Source organism: Misgurnus anguillicaudatus, chromosome 2, assembly GCF_027580225.2.
Source record: "Misgurnus anguillicaudatus chromosome 2, ASM2758022v2, whole genome shotgun sequence".
NCBI classification, from domain to species: domain Eukaryota; kingdom Metazoa; phylum Chordata; class Actinopteri; order Cypriniformes; family Cobitidae; genus Misgurnus; species Misgurnus anguillicaudatus.
The window spans coordinates 43,205,327-43,228,465 of NC_073338.2; the positions used below are offsets into that span (position 1 = coordinate 43,205,327).

The 23,139-nt window shown below is 40.4% G+C and overlaps 2 long non-coding RNA genes and 1 pseudogene across 2 annotated transcripts; all 3 read left to right on the top strand.

Annotated features, from left to right (window-relative positions):
- LOC141350571 (NACHT, LRR and PYD domains-containing protein 1 homolog) overlaps nucleotides 1-23,139 on the top strand; it is a 65,343-nt pseudogene that overhangs the window by 10,851 nt on the left and 31,353 nt on the right.
- On the top strand, nucleotides 1,192-21,873 carry LOC141366126 (uncharacterized). The gene is made up of 3 exons (XR_012371189.1): nucleotides 1,192-1,431; nucleotides 21,108-21,217; nucleotides 21,598-21,873. It is a non-coding gene; the product is annotated as an uncharacterized lncRNA (long non-coding RNA).
- LOC129443479 (uncharacterized) lies at nucleotides 14,036-18,359 on the top strand. The gene is made up of 4 exons (XR_012371188.1): nucleotides 14,036-14,742; nucleotides 15,402-15,467; nucleotides 15,612-15,677; nucleotides 17,953-18,359. It is a non-coding gene; the product is annotated as an uncharacterized lncRNA (long non-coding RNA).

Below are 23,139 nucleotides of genomic sequence, written 5' to 3' on the forward strand. Positions count from 1 at the left end.
TTTAAATGATCAGCCGGGTTGGGTCTCAATCTATTACTTCGGGTCCCGGGTCTGTTTCACGTTGTGGGTAATACCCGAGGCCGATCGGACTCGGAGAACACACACACTCACATTTAAATAAAATATTTCAAAATCAGCAACAAAAACTTAGATGAACTCTCGCATACATTTTTTCTATGACGCTCAAATTGCGTTAAAAAGTTTAAATTTGGTTGCTCCAACCAGGCAGCTAATGCGCATGTGCTCCTGTAATGTTTCTCTACCAGTCAGGAGCTTCTGCAGTGAGACGCAATGACTTTACCTTTGACAATTGGCTCTTTTATTTAGAAGGCGGGACCTATTCTGCCGTACCGTGCATTTTGCACTGACGTCTCTAATTTTATAATATCAGAAATTGACCGTCTTGCTGTTATATATAACGTTTTTTTGACTCTGCTCAAAGAGCACAGAGATGATAGCAAAGAAGTAAAGCTAACGAAAGCAGCCATGGCACTGAACGAGCAATCGTTATTATAATCCAAATGGGCAAACATTATTAAGCAAGTTGACCCAATACACAACAAATGTAAAACTGCGTTATTAATCACCATGACTGTAAAGTGGACTTTTAAGCTGGAATAAGCATTAAGCATTTCAATCGTCAAGAGAGGAATAACATGATGGAAGTTTCTTGGAAATAAGGATTGTGCATCACACAGTCAGGTACAAGGAGGGAGAAGGCTAACTTCTATAGGTAAGACAAAAAGTTAAATTTTCGCTACTTGTTAATTGACATATTAATAACATTTAGCTAAAGAATATTTGCCGGTCTGGTCTGTGTCTTCCCGGACAGGTTCGGGTGCAGTTTTTAAATAATAGACGGGTCCGCGTTGGTTCTGGGTCCAGCTTTTAAATAATAGACGGGTCCGCGTCTGTTCCGGGTCCAGCTTTTAAATAATAAAAGGGTGCGGGTCGGTTTCGGGTCCAGCTTTTAAATAATAGACGGGTCCGCGTTGGTTCCGGGTCCAGCTTTTAAATAATAGAAGGGTCCGGGTCGGTTCCGGGTCCAGCTCTTAAATAATAGACGGGTCCGGGTCGGTTCCGGGTCCAGCTTTCAAAACAATAGACGGGTTCGGGTCGGTTCAGTGTAACACGTTAAGGGTTTGGGTAAGAATTTTTTGGACCCGTGTAGACCTCTAGTACAAGCCCTGTGTTTGCGCACCAAAAGTTTCTGTGGCATTTCGTTTCCTGTCTGCAGAGCTGAGAATTAGCTCATTTGTGTGTTATTTTAGTGTAAGGATGTGCCATTAAACCAAATGCTGACCACAAATGTATCCGCCCCCTGGTAGTCTGGCACATTTGTCAGCAAATGTCTGTCAGACGAATTGCTTTGTTACCTTCATAAAACTTTGAGGAAGAAATTCACACTGGTGGACCTTTCTGATTCTCACGGTAAGTGAACAACTTAATTTAAATGTCATGCATGTTTAATTCTTCATGCCATTTGGTGCAATTGTACTGAGCACAAATATCAGATTTTTCACCAAAACTGGGTTTCAGGAGAATCTTTTTTCCTCAGATCAACACAGACATTACTTTCACATTTATTACGATTCCTTACTAGACGAATCATGCTTTTACTCCGAGTCACTTTGTCTGCACACTGTTCAACACGCTCTTTCAGTTTTTGCTGTACAATTGTCTGAACTTCCTCTATTTATTATCTTTCTTAATTTTATGTTTTATGTGAATATATGGAGGTTATAAAGCAATTTGTGGACTGGTTGGAGATAAATGGCCGTAGACTCAATGCTATTAAGACTAAAGTTTGTAATTTATCATTGAGTTTAGTAAACACCCTCTGCAAGCATTAACATTATATAAACGGGAAGCAGAAATAGAAATTCTAACATCCTATAAGTACCTGGGGGTATACCTGAATATTTAAATTGAAACGATATTTTAATTATACGACTCGTGTATACAAGAAAAGCCAAAGTCATTTTCATCTGTTGAGACGACTGAGATCGTTTGGGGTAGATGTGTTACTTAAGACTTTTTGTGACATTGTTGTATCATCTGTTGTTATGTATGCCATCACCTGTTGGGGAGGGGGACTGTTGGAAAAGGGAAAAAAAACTAATTAAATAAGCTTATAAAGAAGGTGGGTTCGGTTGTGGGGTGTGTGTTACCCATTTAAGAGGAGACATCTCGGGGTAGAAGGTGTGAAAAAATTGGTTTCTATGATGAGTCAAAAGGACCACTTCCTTCATGGAATAGCTCAAGCTCAAATGAGTTCCTAAGATCGTAAGATTAATTAATTCCCAGTGTGTTAAAGACAGATTTAGAAAGTCTTTTTTACCTACTTCTATTAGACTGACATCAGCATTATATAAGATGATGAACTTTATGGAATCATGTAGTCCAAACTATAATGCTTTTAGTGGTGGACAGTAACAAAGTAAATGTAATTCATTACTGTACTAAAGTAGTTTTTTCGTGTATCTGTACTTTAATCAAATCTTTTATTTTTGTGAGACTTTTACTTTACTACTTTTTAAAGTCAAATATCTTACTAAATATCTTACTTTTTACTTTACTATTTCATTTTTTTCATTTATTTATTTATTTCAAGCAAATAGTATAACAATAGAAGAATACTCAATTATAATAATAATAACTTGCACTTATGCTTGAAATGGAATAGACCCCAGTCTATTAAAGAATTTATACCAACCGAACAAAATGCTACATTTTGAAAAATCAGTCTTTCCTTTTTATTTTTAAGTAGATAAAAAACTAAGATGCACCCTTGTCATAACGCTTCAAGCCACCAATCAGGGTACAGCATGCGCGTCGTTTTGAACTTGTTTTGGTTACTCTGGTTGGATGTTTACTTCAGCGTGAATAACTGCTTCATGTGTCCGTGCAGCAGCCAGCCAGCTTATCATTTGGAGAGTAAAACTGCATTCATAAACGACTCGCCATGACACCCAAGGCCTTATTTACAGCAGTTTTTTTAAATGTGGTTGAAAAACAGAACTAGTACTACTCTGCCTAAGTTACCTCGAGACTATTTCCTTTTACAATTCTCATTCAAATGTAAGTAAACACGTAGAGGTAAGTCATTTTCATTCTGGTTATATTTTTTAAATGAGTAAGTGGCCTGCAAAAATTGTGTTGCTAAAATATATACGACATTATCATGAATGAACTTTTTATGTTTGCTAAGTTACATAGGCTTGACTGGTAACTGCTGCACAACGCGACAGTATATGCAGGCTGGAGCTATTTTTACCTGTATAGTTCATTGTATTTGAAGCTCAGTGCTCGGATATCATGAAATGACAATCAATCACTGTTAACACTGTTGTAAAAAATATAAATGACCTTTTGACTAGCCATGTGTATGATGCTTAAACTTGCAGGTGGATTGCGGTGCCTCTTATTAACTGAGATTATTTTCAAAAGTTTTGCTTCCAAAGACTGTGATCTAAGCCTATGCTGAAAATATAAAAATACATGTATAAATGTATTACAATATACATTTAACATGCTAAAGTGCTCAATTATATTCTATAAGGCTTATTTTATTTTTCAAAGAAAATGATACTGCTTAGATTCTTAGATATGTAGTTAATATTTTGAATCTTTCCATTTGCAAAGAAAGCATAGTAGCCACATTAAAAGGTATGTTGCCATAACATCATCAAGGCAAAGTATAAGTAATATAACATAACATTGAATGGTTAAAACAGAAAACAAAACAAAGAACCAAACCCAGTCATTTACATACATTCAACGACTGATACAAGACAACTGATACACTGGGCTTATATACATTGAAGGGATAACAAGGAAACAAAACACACCTGGGAAACAATCATCACACAGACCAAAGAACAAAATAACTACACAGAACTACAAACATGGCAAACAGGGACCTAATTTCAAAATAAGAGTCATAGATAGGGGAAACACAAGACATGACAGTGACAATAACCCCCCTCAAAGGAGTGGCTTCCAGACACTCCAAACAAGAACAAAAACAGGAGTCCAGGAGGGAAGGTGGGCCAGGACCATGTAGTGGCCAAGGGCCAGGAAGCCATGGCGGAGCCGCAGGAGGAACCAGAGTCCAGGGCAGAACTGGACCCATGGTGGTGCCGGCAACAACAGGAACCTAGGCAGAGGGAGCGAGCAGAAAGAGGCCCTCTGACCAGATTAGTTGTGGCAGAGTTCAAGGAGCTTGGGGCTGGTCATCTTGGGCCAGGCAGAGAGTTCAAGGAGCTCCAGGACGGCCATCCTGGGCCAGGCAGAGAGTTTAGGGAGCTTGGGAGTGGCCATCTTGGGCCAGGCAGAGTACAGGGAGCACAGGAGCAGCCATCTTGGGCCAGGCAGAAAGTTCAGGGAACTCTGGAACTGACATTTTGGACTGGACAGAGAGACTTTGGAAGTCATGCAGGGCCATTTAGGCAAGGCCAGAGAGTCTATGGGGCTTGGGAGCGACCATGTTAGCTGACCTACAGGATACTGGAAACTCAGGAGTAACCATCTCGGCCTTTACAGGAAACCCAGGAAACTCGGAAACCGGCCTTATGGTCAGGACAGTAAATTCAGGAAAATTGGGCTCAGCTAACTTGGTTGAGAATGGAAGCTCAGGGGACTCGAATTCAAACCTTTCAGCCAGGATAGGAAGTGTAGGAGACTCGGGTTCGTGCCTTTCAGGCATGACAGAAAGTTCAGTCGACTCAGGTTCAGACTTTCAGAGGTTTATGGTATAAGAGACATCTTGCGAAACAGAAGAACAGAAAGCAGACCACACACACACCACAGAACCATGGCAAATACAGGGAACACAGAGTTCAAAGGACATGCCTCCGATGGCATAGGGACCATAGAACTGGACACAACCGGACTTGAGATCCCAGCTGCCCGTACAGACATCATCTGGGTATCCGCCAGACAAGACATCAACTGCTGGGTCCTGGCATTAACTGGAGAGGCAGGTATGGCAGCCATCTTGTGAAGTTGCTCAGGTGTGGCAGCCATCTTGTGGACTGGCTCGGGTGTGGCAGCCATCTTGTGGAGTTTCTCGGGGGTAGCAGCCATCTTGTAAAGTGGCTTGGGTGTGGTGCCAGCCATCTTGAGAACAGATGAAAGCATGACGATTGCCCTCTTGAGAATAGGTACAGGCATGAGTCTTGGGCTAGTCACCATTAGGGTAGCATATGCAGGCGTCCTTGTCCAACCTGGCTCTCCGGGCTGTGTAGCCTGGTGCCTACTGCCCCTCTCAAAAAACAGCAAGGAGTCCGCCTCAACCTTACCCACAGTGGAGAGAGACCTGCTCAACGCCAGGGCTAGCTCCACACAGTTCTCAAAATTCCACTAAGGATCATATTGTGAGAGTTGTGATTTAAGTGGTTCGTTTAAACTGCATTGATAAAAAAACTGTTAAAGAATTTTCTGGGTAAGTCTTTACTAGTGAGTGGAACAAGGTCCAAAAAATTCCAGGTGTCATCCTCAAGGGAGCGGAAACCCTGGCAGAGCACAAGAAGTCTCATAGCAGGAGACCAAAACGCTGCTGGTTCCATAGTGGCATGGCATGATGACAGATGAGTTTCACTGCTGAATCCTAGTTGATAAGTTGTTCTGTAACGATTGTGGACAAAGGCAGGCAGAGGCAGCACATCTAAGTGCAAGTGACTTTAATGTGAACATAAACAAAGAAATATAACATAACACTAAATGGTTAAAACTAGTGATGATACATTTGAAACGAGGCTTCGGAACTTGTGTCGAGCAAAAGTGGGTGTGCCAGATGAAGCATTGATTCGAAGCTTGTGTTGTTAATGTAGAAATCACGTGACCAATGACAAATGAAGCTTCACCTTCTGCTCAGTTACGTGCGATTTTCGCTTTGTGTGTCAGAACATTTGAAACCCTGAGGTTTTTTATCAGTTATATTTGCATTATTCACATTTTAGTCCCACTCCCACATAATACTGAATAGATAGAATTGTATATACATAAACTTGTGCGTGTGAACATTATTCAATAAAATACAGTATTGAATCGTATGAATATCAACCCTTATTAATTTATACTGAAATTTTTGCCAGACCTGAATGCGTAAATAAATGTATTATATTCAGTGTTGCCAACTTGGCCACTTTGTCGTTAGATTTAGCGACTTTTCAGACCCCTTTAACGATTTATTTTCCAAAAAGCGACTAGCGGCAAATCTAGCGACTTTTTTCTGGCTTTGTTGGAGACTTTTTGACTTGAAAGCACGTATAATTCAGTCTTCTCAACGAGCAGCTACCGCTGCTTCCGTGGGCTCCACCCCCATCCCGAAGCACTCAGAGGTGGTCTAGTCCTCGCGCAGCAAAGCAGAGTCTCTCCCAGCTGCAGTCAGGGCAGGAGATTGTCATGGTTCTGCCATTTGGTCCTTTGTTTAATCTAGTCTTGTGGCAGAACCATGACAGACCCATGTTTTGTGTGAGAGCACTGGCTTTGTTTATTCCTAGCCATGTGCTCTCAGTCTCGTCTCTTGATCCCGCCCCCTTGTTTCCTCATTAATTATCCCATTATTGTTTAATTCCTGTCACCTGTTGCCCTCATTAGTTGTCCTCTATTTAAGATCCTTGTGTTTGTTGTCCTGTGCTTGTGCATTGTTTCTGTGATCCTGTAAGTACTCTGTCTCAGTTAGTCTAGTCATAGTCAAGTGTGAGTTATATAGTGTTTTGTCAAGTTTAGTGTTTATTGTCATAGTCTAGTCTTGTCCAGTTTAGTGTTTATTTAGTATCTTGTTATGTTGTTTTGCCCCCCCGTGGGTTTTTGTTTTCAGTTTTGTCACAATAAAAGTCTTTTGTGTTCATCTCGGTCAGCATTTGGGTTCATCCTTCACCACACCTTAACAGAATGCACAAGCCATTTAAGAACCCAGCAGACTGGATGTACCGGCGCTGTGCGAGGAGAGGACGCAGCTTTTCTGTGGTACTTGAACCAGGTCCCACCTGGTACGATCCTCTCCTGTTTGGACCCGGGGTCAATTCTAGGAGGGAGCCAGCCAGAACCGCTGGTCCCATCCCTTTGTCTGCCATCCCGGAGGGTCTCACCGTGGGAGTTCTGGCGCTGGAGGACCCAGCGATCACCACTCCAGTTCCTGCCAGCTCTGTCCAGCCCCCTGACCTTCGTGGTAAGCGTGAGAGGAGGGTTTCGTGGGAGTCGCCGTCCGAGGGGTCCTCTTCGGAGCCTGCTGCTCCCACCACTGTCCTCACCTCACCTGCCACCGCATCTGCACCACGCCCGAGAAAGAAGAGAAGGAGAAGGGGGTTGACCCTGCCGTCTGCGCAGCCTCCGCTGCAGCCCCTGCCGTCTGCGCAGCCTCCGCTGCAGCCCCTGCCGTCTGCGCAGCCTCCGCTGCAGCCCCTGCCATCTGCGCAGCCTCCGCTGCAGCCCCTGCCGTCTGCGCAGCCTCCGCTGCAGCCCCTGCCGTCTGCGCAGCCTCCGCTGCAGCCCCTGCCGTCTGCGCAGCCTCCGCTGCAGCCCCTGCCGTCTGCGCAGCCTCCGCTGCAGCCCCCTGTCTCGGTCCCTGTCTCGTCTCCGCTGCCGGACGCAGCGCCCCCTGTCTCTCCAGCTCCTTCTGTTGCTTCCTCCCCAGCACTGTCATCCTGTTCGTCTGCCTGGTCCCCTGCCACTGTCTCCATGTCCTCCCTTGACTCTCTCCCCTACCCTGTGAGTCCTGGCTCGCCCTCATCTGCTCCCTTGTCTACCCCTACCACGCCCTGGAACCCTACCTTGCCTCCTTTTGTTCCCCTTACCCAGTCTGCATCCCCAACCAAGCCTGTCCTCTCCAAGATCCCCACCAAGCCTGCCCGGACTCCTCGTCCCAAGCTCTCCACCACCCCTGAACCCAAGACCCCTTGCCCACCCAGCTCCACCCTACCTGGACTTCCTCACCTGAACACTGTTTTGCCTCCGACCCCCCTCCCGTGTTTGTTGTTTTTATTATGTCACCCCAACCCTCTTGTAATGTTATCTTGTCTGCCCCGGTGTATATTTATCATGTTTTCTTGGTGTCTGTCTATCTGTCAGTCTGTCATGTCTCGTGTTTAGTGTTCCCCTGGGGAGCGTCTGGAAGCCGCTCCTTAAGGGGGGGATTCTGTCATGGTTCTGCCATTTTGTCCTTTGTTTAATCTAGTCTTGTGGCAGAACCATGACAGACCCATGTTTTGTGTGAGAGCACTGGCTTTGTTTATTCCTAGCCATGTGCTCTCAGTCTCGTCTCTTGATCCCGCCCCCTTGTTTCCTCATTAATTATCCCATTATTGTTTAATTCCTGTCACCTGTTGCCCTCATTAGTTGTCCTCTATTTAAGATCCTTGTGTTTGTTGTCCTGTGCTTGTGCATTGTTTCTGTGATCCTGTAAGTACTCTGTCTCAGTTAGTCTAGTCATAGTCAAGTGTGAGTTATATAGTGTTTTGTCAAGTTTAGTGTTTATTGTCATAGTCTAGTCTTGTCCAGTTTAGTGTTTATTTAGTATCTTGTTATGTTGTTTTGCCCCCCCGTGGGTTTTTGTTTTCAGTTTTGTCACAATAAAAGTCTTTTGTGTTCATCTCTGTCTGCATTTGGGTTCATCCTTCACCAAACCATAACAGGAGATGTTGTTCATCTCTCCGCATAGACGGCATAATCGTGTATGCAGGAACCCGGAGTTGCCTGATCCCGCGATGGCTTACATTTATGGCGGGATGTAAATAAATGGTCTTTCAATAAAATAAATCACTGTACAAAAATAAATGTATTTGAATGAGCTGAGCAGCAGCACATTCAGAACAGAGAGTTGACACTTTAATTAGCTATATACGTTACCTGCAATTTAAACAACGTTTCCCATCATTTATCAGTTTATCTTCAAATGTTTTAAAACTGGACTATTTGGACATATAAACGTGAACATATTTCGTTTCATGAGAACAGAAGCATATAAATGAATGAGGAAACATTTTTATTCATTCATGTGTATTAAAATAACATTTGTGACCGTTCATAGAGAAAGAGAAACTTGAAAAAGCCAATTTAGAAAGAATGCAAATATGACGTGATGATGTCACTATTATGCTAATGACGCAGTGACGTAATCTAGCGACATTTAGCGACTTTCCAAGCAAGCTTTAGCTACTTTCCATTGAAAATAGTTGGCAACACTGATTATATTGACCATTCACATACATTGAATGCGGTGTTTTTCACACAATTTACTTATCTGTTTAGCGCTGTTTTCACTGTCCTCAAAACAGGCTGATGTATTCCTTGTTTTATGAAGTCCCTTCTTCAGAAATACGTAACGAGCTCTGATTGTGTAGTTTGTTTAGTGTGTTGTGATTCGATAACAGCTTAGCTTAGTAGAGCCATTAGCTGGTGACTGACGTATTCCTGTGGATGGAGGTTCGTAAAAAAAATGTTTTAATTCGTTGTAATTCGTATCCAGAGTAATACAAAAGTCCTGCATATGTGCCTTAATATGAAATAACAAGCCCCTATCATACTGTATAATTGCAGAGACATAGCTGGAAGTTGATAGGGTTGACACAAGTAGAAACACTAAGAAAGTTACAAATGTATGAGAGAGTAGAGAGGTGAACGAGGCATAGCAACATTACACACAAACTAGGGTTTAAAAATGGGATCAGGAAGAACGTGACTTATAAGTACATTTTGAGGCAAATACTTTTGTACTTTTACTTAAGTAAAAATTCAAAGCAATTGTTCTACTTTTACTGGAGTAATATTTTACCTTGGCTATCTCTACTTTTACTCAAGTACATGGTTTGTGTAATTCGTCCACCACTGAATGCTTTGCAAATTGATACTGTACAACATTGGATGGCGTGTTGTGAATGCTATTTTTTATGATGTATTATTTATGCTTTATTTTTATTGTTTCATACTATTTGGTGAGACTTTCTGCTGTGACATGCTAAATTTCCCTTTGGGATTAATTTATTGAGAGAATTTAAGAATTTATGTGTGAAAATGTTTTTCCCTGAAGGTCTGGAATGCCTCCATCACACTGCAAAATATATGACTCTCTTACTTAAATTTTTGGTCTTGTTTTGGTACAAATATCTGAAAATTCTTAAATCAAGACGTGTTGTCTTGATAAGCAAAACGACCTAAACAAATAAGTCACATTTTTAGACAAAAAAATACAATTTAAGTAAATTTATGCTTAAAACAAGCAAAAAATTAATCTACCAATGGGGTAAGAATTACTTTTTTGTGCATGTTTTAAGCAACAAAGTCTAAATCTAAAGTCTAGACTTATTTTCTTAGGTCCTTTTGCTCATCAAGAAAATACATTTTAATTTAAGAATTTTTAGATATTTGTACTGAAAACAAGACAAAAATACTAAGAAAGTTTTCTTTTGGTGTGCAGATGTTTTGTTGAATGTGCACTTAGTCCTAGTCCTAGATCTCTGTGATCATAATGTTTTTATTGTAACCCTTATTTTTCTAATTGTATTGTGATGTTTTACATTTTGCTACATCAACACATTAGCAATCTCTCTTTCAGAAGTCAAATGTCTCGCATGCTTATTATCAATTCTCACCCCCTATATTGTATTGCAGATTGGCTTAGAGATGTTTGTTGTGGTGTGCTGGATTGGTCCAAGCACCTTGCTCTGGTGGAACCAATAATTGACAGCTGGAACCACGAGGGCTCGCCTGACCAGGGGAACAAAGAAGGTTGGTAGCTCAGGGTGCACTGAAAGGGGGTAAGTCCGGTGGTAGATTAAGGAAGTGAATTTTGGGCGTATTTTGCCCAGGGGAGATAGCGGCTCCAGCTGTCTTGGTACTGATGGCAATAGGTACGTAGGTATCATCCTATTTCTTGGATCTTGCACTCAGCCTGGCCGTTGGTTTGAGGGTGGTATCCTGAGGACAGGCTCACGGTAACTCCAATAAGTTTAAAGAAGGCTTGGAAAAATTTATCCACCACTACGAGAATACAGGTTAGATTTTGGGATTTGGGCAGATCTGTCAAAAAGTCAATACCTAAGTGGGACCATGGTTTTTGAGGTATGGGAAGTGGTACCAGTTTTTTCCGTGGGTAGCCTTCCGGGGGTGTTGGTGATGATGCAGACTGAGCATACTCTGACGTACCGTGAAACATCATGGGTAAGTGTTGGCCACCAGTTTTACCAGTGTTGGCTCAGATTACTGAGGAGCGAGAGGGTACGCCTGCTACCTGGATGTCCAAAGCCCGGAGCACAGTGAGCAGAACTCAGAAGTTCGGTGCGTAGGTGTTCGAGCACAAAGTGAGACCATCCAGGGTCTACGGCAGAGCGGATGGAGTAAGTTCTCCTGGTTGATCTGTTTGTCGAGATACCAGATGATGGGACTAACAAAAGCGGCTGGAGGGAGGATAGTTTCTGGAAGAGGATTTTCAGAGGGTTTGTTATGGATACGAGAGAGAGAGCATCAGCTTTAATATTCTTACTGCCAGGTCGGTAGGTAACCATGAAGTCAAAGCGGATGCAGAAGAGAGCCCAACGAGCCTGCCGAGGATTTAGCCTTTTGGCTTCACAGAGATATTCCAGATTGTGATGGTCGGTAATGACTTCGAATTGATGGTTAGCTCCCTCCAGCCAGTGCCTCCATTCTTCAAGGGTGAGTTTGATGGCAAACAGTTCACAATTCCCATTGGCGTTATTCCGCTCCGCCAGAGATAGCTTCTTGGAGAAATAGGCACGTAGATGAAGTCGAGGAGAATTCTGTTGCTTCTGATAGAGGACAGCTCCTACTCTGGTGGAGTAGGCATCAATTTCAACAATGAAGGGGAGATCAAGATTTACTAAGACTGGTGCAGATTGAAAAGCTTCTTTGAGGAGGTTGAATGCAGATATGGCTTTTGGGGAAAAGGACAGTGACTTAGCTTTACCCTTTAACGAAAAAGTGAGGGGGCACTGATGAGACTGTAGTTTTGGATGAATCTTCTATAAAAGTTGGCAAAGCCTAGGAAACGCTGAATGTCCTTCACAGAAGTGGGTATGGGCCAATTGTGAATAGTCTCTACCTTCCTCTGGTCCATCTGTACTGGTTGATGATATAACCCAAGAACTGTACGTTGGTGGTGTGGAACTCACACTTCTCCAATTTCAGGTACAGGTGATTATCTCTAAGTTTCTCCGAGACTATTTTGATGTGACGTTGATGTTCAGCGAGGGAAGAAGAGTAGATGAGGATGTCCTCAATATAGATTACAACAAATCTGTTGAGGTATTCCCGGAAAATTTTGTTCATGTAACCTTGAAAGACTGCTGGCGAGTTGGAGAGTCTGAAGGGCATGATCTGGTATTCATATTGACCTGAGGGGGTAACAAAGGCAGTTTTCCACTCGTCTCCTTGTCTGATCCGAATCACCTTATACGCACTGTGTAGGTCCAGCTTGGAGAAAATGCGAGCTCCACGTAGCTGCTCCAGTGCAACGAGAACCAGAGGAAATGGATAGCTAAACTTTTGACTGTTTGAGAATTGAGATGACGATAGTCGATACAGGCTATTAGTCCTCTGTCCTTTTTACCCACAAAGAAGCTAGAAGCAGCAAGGGAAGTAGAAGGTCGAATAAATTGTTGTTGTAGTGCCTCCTTCATGTAATTCTCCATGGCTTTTTGCTCTTGGATGGACAAAGGATAGATATGACCCTTGGGTAAAGTGGCTCCAGGTAGCAAGTCGATGACACAGTCCCATGGCCGGTGAGGTGGTAGTTTAGTTGCCAGTTGTTTACTGAAGACATTCTGGAATGCCCGGTACTCTGAGGGTATCTCAACTTTTTGTTGAACCGGGGGACTTTCGATACAAGTGGAGTTGACAGAGAAGAAGACTTCAGGGGAGACGAAGGAAGATTACTTGGAAGTTTTCAGAATGAAGTTAAAAAAGACTGGAAGCAGTCCCCATCCGAGGACCTCACCTGTATGCCAGTTAAAGGTGGGTTAATGTAGAATCATCCACAGGCGTCCCTGGATGAGCTCTATGGTAGATTCTTCCAGCACCATGAAGGAGATGTCCTCACTATGCAAACATTCAATTTGTAGAGTGATAGTAGGAGTGAAGTGTCGAATACAACCCTGGCCCTTGACTGTTTTGTACTTTTAAATCCTGATGACAGCGATGCTTAGGGATCTTTAGCTTTTGAAGGAGTTGCATGGAAATGAAGTTGGCCACAGATCCAGAGTCGAGGAGGGCTTGCACAGAGACACAAACATTGGCGGTTAAAGGAGCGGTGAATCGAATACTCAATTTTAACTTGATAATTTGTTATATAAGAGGTCATCATACTTAAATGAACATCCTGCAAGTTTCTGAACTGAAAACGTCTGTGCTACTGAAATATAACAGTTTTTGGCACCAAGCCAGTATTACAAGCGAGTGTGGAATTCAAAAAAAATATGACGTCAAAGTAGAATTGAAGCACCTCCCCATAGCCAAATACAATGACCACTTTTGTAGCCCCTCCCACAGCTTTGCGTGACACACGTGTGTCTCATCAATTAGTAAACATTTCTTTAAAGATTGACAAATTTAACCAAAATTACCTTTAAATAATTTTTTTTCTGAGATACTTTTATTTTGACGCGGTGATCTGAAGTAACCATGGAAACGCATTTTCAGTTGTGGAAGAACCGTCTATGGGAAGAACACAGACGCTGGATAACGGAGGCTCAACATTAGGAATGCGTGGATAAAGTTTGCTTTTGAAGAAGTTCCAGCTCGTGTTTGTTTACTTTGTGTACACGGATTAATTTGTAAAGAAGTCGATGCTGGATTTGCAGAGAGACTGTGATTAAAAACACCACTAATATTGGATCTGACAAAAATGACACAGCAGTATACACAGTAAGTTTATTTAAGTTACTGCGTTTCACTATTGCTTTGTTAGAAGAGATCGCTTGATATATCTGTTGTAACATCCGTGTCTAAACACATATGTTTGACTAATGTACTAAAAACATTAAACGATTAACCCCCTGGGGTCCAAAAACGTGGGGCCGCGTTTTGACGCATTTTTTCCTGTTTCCTGTGACATCCACTTAAAATACTCTGTCATTCATAATCATACACATACATGTAATACATCATTCGAAACTGTGAAGTCTCTACTTTAATGTGAGTGCCTTCATAATAACAACAAAACTGTGTGCTTTTGGCAAATAAAGAAAATAAACAGGGAGTGCATTTCGACATCTCTGTCTCCTTGACCATTTTCCTCAAACACGTTTCAAACATGAACTGATAACTCCGCCAATACTTGTCACACGAACATGATACATATGTCTAAAGAAAGCCTGAAATGTCTACTTTTACATGATGTAATTAAAATCTGAAGAACTCATTGTCTGTTTGTGTAATCGACATGTAAGTAAAGAGAGGTACAGTTTTTCTGTCTCGACCTCATTAGCGCTAATGTGATCCCACCTACCATGTGCGCACCATTCATATGGAAATTACCTGATGCGGGCTATGCAAACAAGGTCAACGCCCCCAAACAATGCTTTAAGAAGCAGCGAGTTTTGACAGTTTCATCCACTTATCAACGCGCTGGGAAGATGACACGCTTTACAGGTGAGGAAGCTATACAGATGCTCCTGGCAGCGAGGAAGAGTTCACTGTTTCTTCAGACGAAGAGCAGGACTCCGACGATGAACGTTTGTTTTTTGAAGAGCGACTTGATCCAGCTGAGGATATAATTTCTGAAGAGTAAGTTTTACCTACATTTGTTGAAATGTTGTGTGATGTAAACTTTTATATACTGTATACTGACTATTTGCACGCAGATATTCATAATGACTTTATAGAAACGTCTCGTAATTGGCAACTTGTTTACATTAAAATGATAGTTCTTACATTAAACCGTATGCTGATTAGTGTAATGTGAATATGTTATAAAGCAATATCACTACTATAACTATAGTGTTCATGCCGACTTATCAATAAGGCTTCTTTACGTGATTATTTGCTCGGGTGTAATGATGTGCTGTAAATGCGCCCGGAGATATGTCATGTGTTAAACAGTATGATTGTATGGTGTGCTGTAAATATACAATATGTCATAAAACAATATCACTATTTAGAATATATTTTGACTAGTGTTTATGCCTCCTCAAGTCTTGTTTACGCGACTATCTGTTCGGGTGTAAATGTATCGATGTAGTATCGATGTGCTGTAAATGTGTCCGGAGATATGTAATATGTTAATGTTTAGCCATAAATATGTCCGGTAATGGCCCGTTAACAAAGATATACCGAATCTATGTACCCAATTATCTTATCTCAACTATGCTTTAACGCCTTAGTATTGCTTTATAAGTTTGTTACTGTGGAGAATACATTATATTAATTATTAAAAACTTTTGTAGGAATGTGGCAGCATCACTCTCCTCTTCAGCGGGCATTTGCAGAAATGCGACGGACATTCATAAAGGGTAAGTCACATTTGCGGGCTTTTCTGTTTTATTAGTAGACTTTTACTGATGTTTTGCGTAGTAATTTGGAAAATACAAGATGTATATATATATAAACATATCTGTATTTTCCGAAAATACATGATACAAATAATTTTTTTTTAGTAACGTGGCTTCATCGTCATTTACTCGCACGGGGGCATGCAGAAACGAACCCGAAATTCATAAAGTGTAAGTTACATTTACCGGCTTTTCTGTTCTCAATATTAGTATTACTGATGTGTTGCTTGATTTTTTAATGCATAAAACTATGCATAAACATAGAACTTATGCATTCACAATATTTGTATTACTGACATGTTGCTTACATGATAACAGTAAATGTGCCCAGAGATTGTCATCATGCTCAAATATGCATGTATCTGTTCGGGTGTAAATGTTTCGATGTAGCCTAGTATTGATGTGCTGTAAATGTGCCCGGAGATATGTCATGTGTTAATTTTTAGCTATAAATATGTCCGGTAATGGCCCGTTAACAAACATATACAGCGCATCTCTGTACCCAATTATTTTCTGCTTTACTGCCTGAGTTATATAACAGTATATATTTGACTGTGAATGCATTTATATATTTTTTTTAAGGTAAAATGTAAGGCAACATTTGTTTAATTATTCCTCATAACATTTTAATGCCACGATCTACAGAAAATCACACAAAAAACATTTTGAGAACTAAACCTAAAAAATAAGAATGGTGATCCTGCCTTGGAAACCCCGGCTACAATTTAGTATTTTTATTTAATTTGGAGATTAAGCGCGTCAAAGCCATGACCAAAAAAAAGACAAATGACAAATAATTTGTGATTGTTACTGTAAATGATAAAAACTAAGCTTTGTATACAATTCATTAAACGTTAATTTATAACAAGAAAAACACTGAAATTAATGATTTTGTAGACACTACGCGTTATTGTTTAGCACAGAAATGCTTGCTTGCTTTGACTTTGATCATCTCTGTATTCACTTTAGATACAGAAAGACCTGATGATATTATTTATCATTTGAAAGTGAACACCGACCATAATAGATAACCACTCGGTTTTAAATACATTTTAAAACGTATACCCGTCGAAAAACATCCGTTTTGTGATGTTTAGTTCGATGAACTTCTAAATATGAGACGTAGAGCACCTTAGCCTGGTTAGCCAGACATACATCAAGATGTAAGGTCTGGCAACTCTTCACACAAACGGCTCAATGCAAGGGGCGGTATATAAGGTTGTCCCTCAAAATGCCTCTGTACGCAATAGGATAGCGCTATGACCAATCAGAGCAACGAAGAAGGTGACGTATGAGTCCCATGCGTTTCCCCACCAGTGGAGCTAATTGGTATATCAAACTTTTACCGTAACCAGTCGGCAAAACTCCCAACACATCTTTCTTGCTTAAAAAGGACTTCAGTAGGGTTATTTGCTATTCACTCAAAGAAAAACATAAGACTAAGTCCTCCAGAGTCGAGGCCAAAGCCGCTTCAAAAGAAAGCTGTTCGCCAGCAGCAGCAGCCATTCTTTGTTTTCAAGTAGGAACCGTCGCAGGCAGCTCTGTCGTCATCATGTTAAGCCCACCCCACAGACGCTACACACGATGTGATTGGCCTGACCAAATTTTGGTTTTTGGAGCTGTTAAGTGTATTGTGAGTGCCTAGACTAAACCCTGGCAGCAAATATATTTTGCGGCCGCTAGGGTGCGTCTAGATTTCTAGGCTAAGAGCACCTAGCACTTTCGGCTAAATTGCATGCGCAAACATGGCCAGAACGCAATAGCGCAACGTCAATAGAACGAAAAACAATCCAAAATGTACAGACTTAAATTATATCAGAATTTACGTTTATAATAAATACATTTTTTAAATAAAATAAGGTCAGAAGTAACAACGTGCAGAACAAATGTGCAAAATGCCTCAAGTGCACGGAAACAAAACACAAGCCAAATAGATAAATCAGATAACCCAGAGTGATTTATAAATAAAATAAAGAAATTAATAAAAAACGAAAGTATTGCCAGAATTGCCAGTTTGTCTTTTAAATGTAGAAACAAAGATGCAATGGTTTATTAACATAGAAACCTCTTATGGACGTGTAGCCCCATCACAGGCTTTGCTAGTTGGATTTAACGCATTTTAAAAATATTTATTGAAAGCTGCTACATCACATATTATTTGCAGCATTATAATAATATACTGTATATTAATATATCGGGAGAAAGCTGTTATATCATAATGTGTGCACCCATATACGGCCAAAATTGAATGATCCTCATTTCATAACACATCTGCAACGATTCGACTGTGAGATTGGTAGTCGAATCCGGCTTCTCCGATGCATCGAATATTCAACTATTCGGGGTCACCCCTATTAATTATTTAAAAAAGTTCTCAATATTAGTAATACTGATGTGTTGCTTTGTACTTAGAAAATACATGATATTAATTAAGATATGTTTTCAGGAATGTGTCTGCAACACCAACTTCGTCTGGTACCCGCACGTTTTGAACAATGGGACGACAACATTTAACTCCATTCCCAAAGAGTTACAGTGTGTGATGGTTTACAAATGTATACCTTATTTTTTTTATATTTGGAAGTATTTTTAGATGCACACCAAACTTTCACAGCTGACCATTTAGAATCCTTTTCTTTTAATTAGAGCCATATTGTACTGGTCATATAGAATATTGTTACATGTATATATATTGTTACTTTATTATTTATAATTACAATGAAGCTTCTTCATTTATAATTATAATAAAGCTTCTTAAATCTATTGTATTGTTCATGTTTTTAGCATTTTTTTGCAAGCCTATAAGACTTTTATTTTACTAAAAAAAGTATTTTGTACTTTATTTTAACCTATTTTTTTTTTAACTACAAGCAAAAGATTTTCTCTTTAAGTCTCCCCACAGTCACAGTTCTTTTGTCTCAACATTCCTCACTGAGCCATTAGGGGGTTGGGTCTCCTCAGGTGTGAAACACATCAATATTCATGACCATTGACCCTCCCTTGCATATTGCCTTTACACAGCAAAAAGTGTCTTACAAAAGTTAAACCAATGTATTTTTTCATGTGAATGAGTGGGTTAAATGGTTTTAACATCTTTTTGTAGCAAATTCTCTACTTTACAAGAGTAGAGAACTTTTTTGCTTGTTAACAAATGTTTAGGATGTGTTTCTTGGCCTTATTTCAGCAACTTTTTGTTTTCTTTTTTTTACTAACCACGCATAAACATCATTTACTTAATTATACAAACATGTACATACATTTATCTTACATATTATTATAGCACAGTTTGTGCTGAATACGGTGTTATGTGATATTAGCCATTAATGTGTTTTAAAGCAACTGAAAAAAGACCAAATGTGAGAGCATGTCAGAACCTCTGACTGTGTCCAAAAAGGGTCCGACCCCAGAGGGTTAATAAAGGTACAACACTTAACAACACAACTGTAATTTAACGGTAGAAAAATACAAAGTTAGTTATAAAGAAGGATTTATCAGCCGCAGTTTAGATTCTGATGCCTGCTTACTGTGTTGTATACGGTAATTTAGGCGAGTTGCGTTTGAAAGGTCAAACACCCAACAAAGCTTTTTTATCATATAACTGTGGTATGTAACGTTACGTGTATGTCAGAGCAACCTCACAAGCACAATAGAAATATGCAAAGTTATTGATAAGGATTTTCAGCCACACTTTAGATTCTAATGCACGCTTACTGGGTTGTATACGGCAATTTAATCACGTAGAGTTTAATTTTTTGTTTATACTTTACTATACGTATGGTCATTGTGTATCATCTTTAGCACCCAGAATCTTTTGTGGGTCAAACATATTTGTGTTCGGCTGCTATTTTTACACATTAATGTTTTTAAAACTTGTCCCCACCTGTAATGACGGGGAATGAAGCTGTCCAATCATAGCAGTGGGCTTTACGTCCAGGTCTTCAGTGCGGCCCGCCCCTTTAAACAAACCATTTCTCTAGACAGTCACTAATCCATGTTACAAAATAGCCTATTACTTATTGCTTTTGATGTTTTGAATGTAAAAACCATGCGAACACCATAAGTAGACATCAGACAACAGTATAAAACAATAAAATTGACAAATTCACCACCCCTTTAACAGATTTACAGTGGTATGATTGAGAACTTCAACTTTAGGAAGTATTTGGACTAAACTTTCCGCCGGGCGTGGAGGTCGAAAGGGACAGTCACAGATGAGATGTTTGTCTCCGCCGCAATAAAGGCAGAGTTCGGAGGTGGACAGATGAGTAGAATCTATCTTCATAGGTTCGGGTGCTGAAGGAATCTGAAGGGGAGCTGAGGGCGATAAACGTTGAGACACTCTGATGGTCTTTTGGATGAGGTTTTCCAATCCCATGTTGTCATCATAGACTACTACCAGCTGACGGATTTGCTGACAGAGACTATGACGATAAGCGGTGATAAGGGCAGTTTCATTCCATCTGCTAGAGGCAGCCAATGTGTGAAATTGTAGGGTGTATGCGCTGACGAGAGCTTTCCTTGACAAAGATTAGAGATTTGATCATGTATAGACAAATCCGCTGCTGTTTGCCCGAAGACCTCCTTAAATGTTCTATGAAACTGGAGAGAGATTTTAGAATGGGAGAATTGGAATTCCAGAGGGATTGAGCCCTCGTTGAAGTGCTCATCCAGACAGCAGGGAAATAACAAATACCATACAAGATGAATCATTAGAAAATTGATGAGCTTGCATCTGAACATACAGTGATACCTGTAACAGGAAGCCACTGCACTCCTCCGCCTCACCGGTATTCGTCGCTGGTCGGGTCATGGGACTGGCAGAGGCAGCTGACGAAGTAGCAGGGTCTTGCCGGAAGTGTGCGTTGGCATGCTGCGTGCAGGATATCTTCGGTTACCATGGGTGGATTTAATGGTGGAGTGGGTAAAAGAGATTGACAGACTGCCTGTACCAATTCCACAAACGGATCGCGAGCCGGGTTGGTCACGGACTCCTGCATGTTTGGTCTGGTCTTCTGTCACAACGGAGAGATGGCAGGCAGACAGATAGTAAGTATAATACTGTTTTATTGAAACACAGAAGTAATGGAATAGATATGGTAAGTGGAAAGCAATAGTTCACCTGGGTTAAATTTAGCTTGGCCTATAACAGAGTCTCTTAGTTGCAGGTGGCAGATAAAGATTTCGGGATGGATCAATGAAGAGGGGAGACGGGCTGATGATGACAGGGAAACGGGTAAGTTCTTGAGGTAAGTAGCTTGAGTGAGTCGGTGTCATTATTGACGAGACCAGACGGTTAATGGTATAATGAGAGTGGATTATAAAGGAAAGAGGTGATAGGATCAGGTGGATTTTACTCTAATTAATACTCTGGTGAGTAAGAACGAGTGGGTGGAGTGTGTGAGGTAGACAGTAATGGGGATGCAGTCCTGACAGTTTCACAGGAAATGCTTACTTCACCTTTAATTTAATTTCCACCAGTGATGGTTATAAATATTATAAACAACATGCTGTTTTTATAATAGTTCAGTTTTCACATCCTTTACTGCTGTTGTCACTCCAGTTTACTTGTGTGCAAAATAATTTTATTTAATTTTTATATAGACATCAAGCTAAGATGCTGAATATATTCAAGAGGAAAGGAAGAAAAAAAAGGAAAGAAGTTCCTATCCCAGTTGAAGATTCATATACTGATTACTTACCACTAGATTATGGTAAATGCTGTCAAATTACTCTTTTTGTTTTATTTAAAACAACATCACTGGCTAGAAAGTATAATAATGAATATTATTTTTGTTTCCTCATTCCTCTCATTTTTTCCCACTCCATTAAAATGTTGTTCAGCTAAAACATTAAAATGAAACCTGTATGAACTGCAGTTATATGATGGGGATTATGTAAGCATGTTTGCTTTGAAGTATTGCCCAAAAAATCAATCTCATTTCAAACTCATATCATTATAAACATGTGAAATGTTTTGAACAACATTCATGAAGATCTTTTGCAAACAACAAAAACGTAATAAGCTGTGTGTTGTAAAACAACCCCCAATTGTACTGCCATTCTGAAGAGCAAGTTGTGTGTTCAATTTCAGGAAGCACTCTGTCAGGAACTGCCCGCCCAGTCGCTCCATCACGATCGAGCGAGACAGCGAGGAACGAACCCAATCGCAGACGAGGTTGGGGAACATGAAACAACACTTTATTAAGAGACAAACACAAAGCAAAAACCCACGATGGGGAAAACAGTACTAAAAATAATGATGACTAGACTGACTCCTAACAAACAAAACTGGACTCAACCCAAACACGGACTGGACACAAACCGATCGACGCGATCTGGGGAGACCTAACAGACAACAATCTCAAGGACATGACATGACATGATATACATTTAAATACATAACGCACGAGCACAGGATGCTAGACAACAGGGCATTTTATAAGGGAACAAATCAAGAGGGAACAGTGGAAACTAATCAAACATTGATGGGAGAGCTAACGAGGAGACGAGGGGGTGGGGACACAAACGAGACACAGCAGCACACAGACCAAACAAAGGCCATGTGCTACAACACAAACATGGGTACCACCACAATCCTGCCACATGACTATAAACAACTATGAATTACAATGACAGGAGGGCAGGATCATGACACACTCATTCTGTACTGTAAAAAAATTTGTAAACTCATATTTACAGGACAACATTTTCCAACTACTTTTTGCAAGTTTATTGAACTAACGGATATTTTGAGTAAGGACAACTTAATAATAGGAATTTAAATGAATGCGAAAATACTGTATTAAGCAGCATTTTAAGAAAAGTAAAATTAAGTACAATCAATGTAAAAAAATCAGCATATTATACACAGACTTAATTAAAATGGGTAACATTTAAATGAAAAAATACTAGTTAATGTTATCTGATTTATTAATTAATTTGATTAAAATCAAGTTGAGTTAACTAATAGTACTAGTATTACTCCGTTAGATTAATGTACTTTTCTTGGAACAGGTTACTAATTTATGGTTTGTTGTTCTTTTTATTCTGTGAGATGAGGGCACGAAGCATTTATTCAATCAACGCACCCACTCCGTTTCGTTTGGGCAGCTTTAAAGCGCAACATACTTCAGAATGCAGTGCACAAGCACCAGTCTTCTGAACAATGGTAACTACAAAACTCAAAGAAGAAACAGAAACTCTTCCGAATCCCGAAGATAAATGAATATTAAACACTAAAAAGTGTTTCTTTTTAGTTAAAAATGCATAAATAGTGTATACAAAATTTTACCCTCCAAATGCAGTCCCATGCAAAGCATGCTGGGAATTGCGAGCCTACTGCCTAGTTAGTTATGTTTAACTCTTTCCCCGCCATTGACGAGATATCTCGTCAATCAAGAGAAAACGCTTCCCCGCCAATGAGGAGTATGTCCGTCTTTCCGCAATACCGCTATTATCCACTAGGTGGCGCCTTTCCACAACTTTTTTAAACCGGAAGTATTGCCCTATGGCAAGTGGCTGCATGTCCGTGTCTGTTTTAAAGATCGCTCTGAATGGGATCTCTTTGAAAAGTCCGTCACAAAAATGGAATTATCTCTGCTTTTTGCTCAAAATGTGTTGTTTTTGCAGAAAC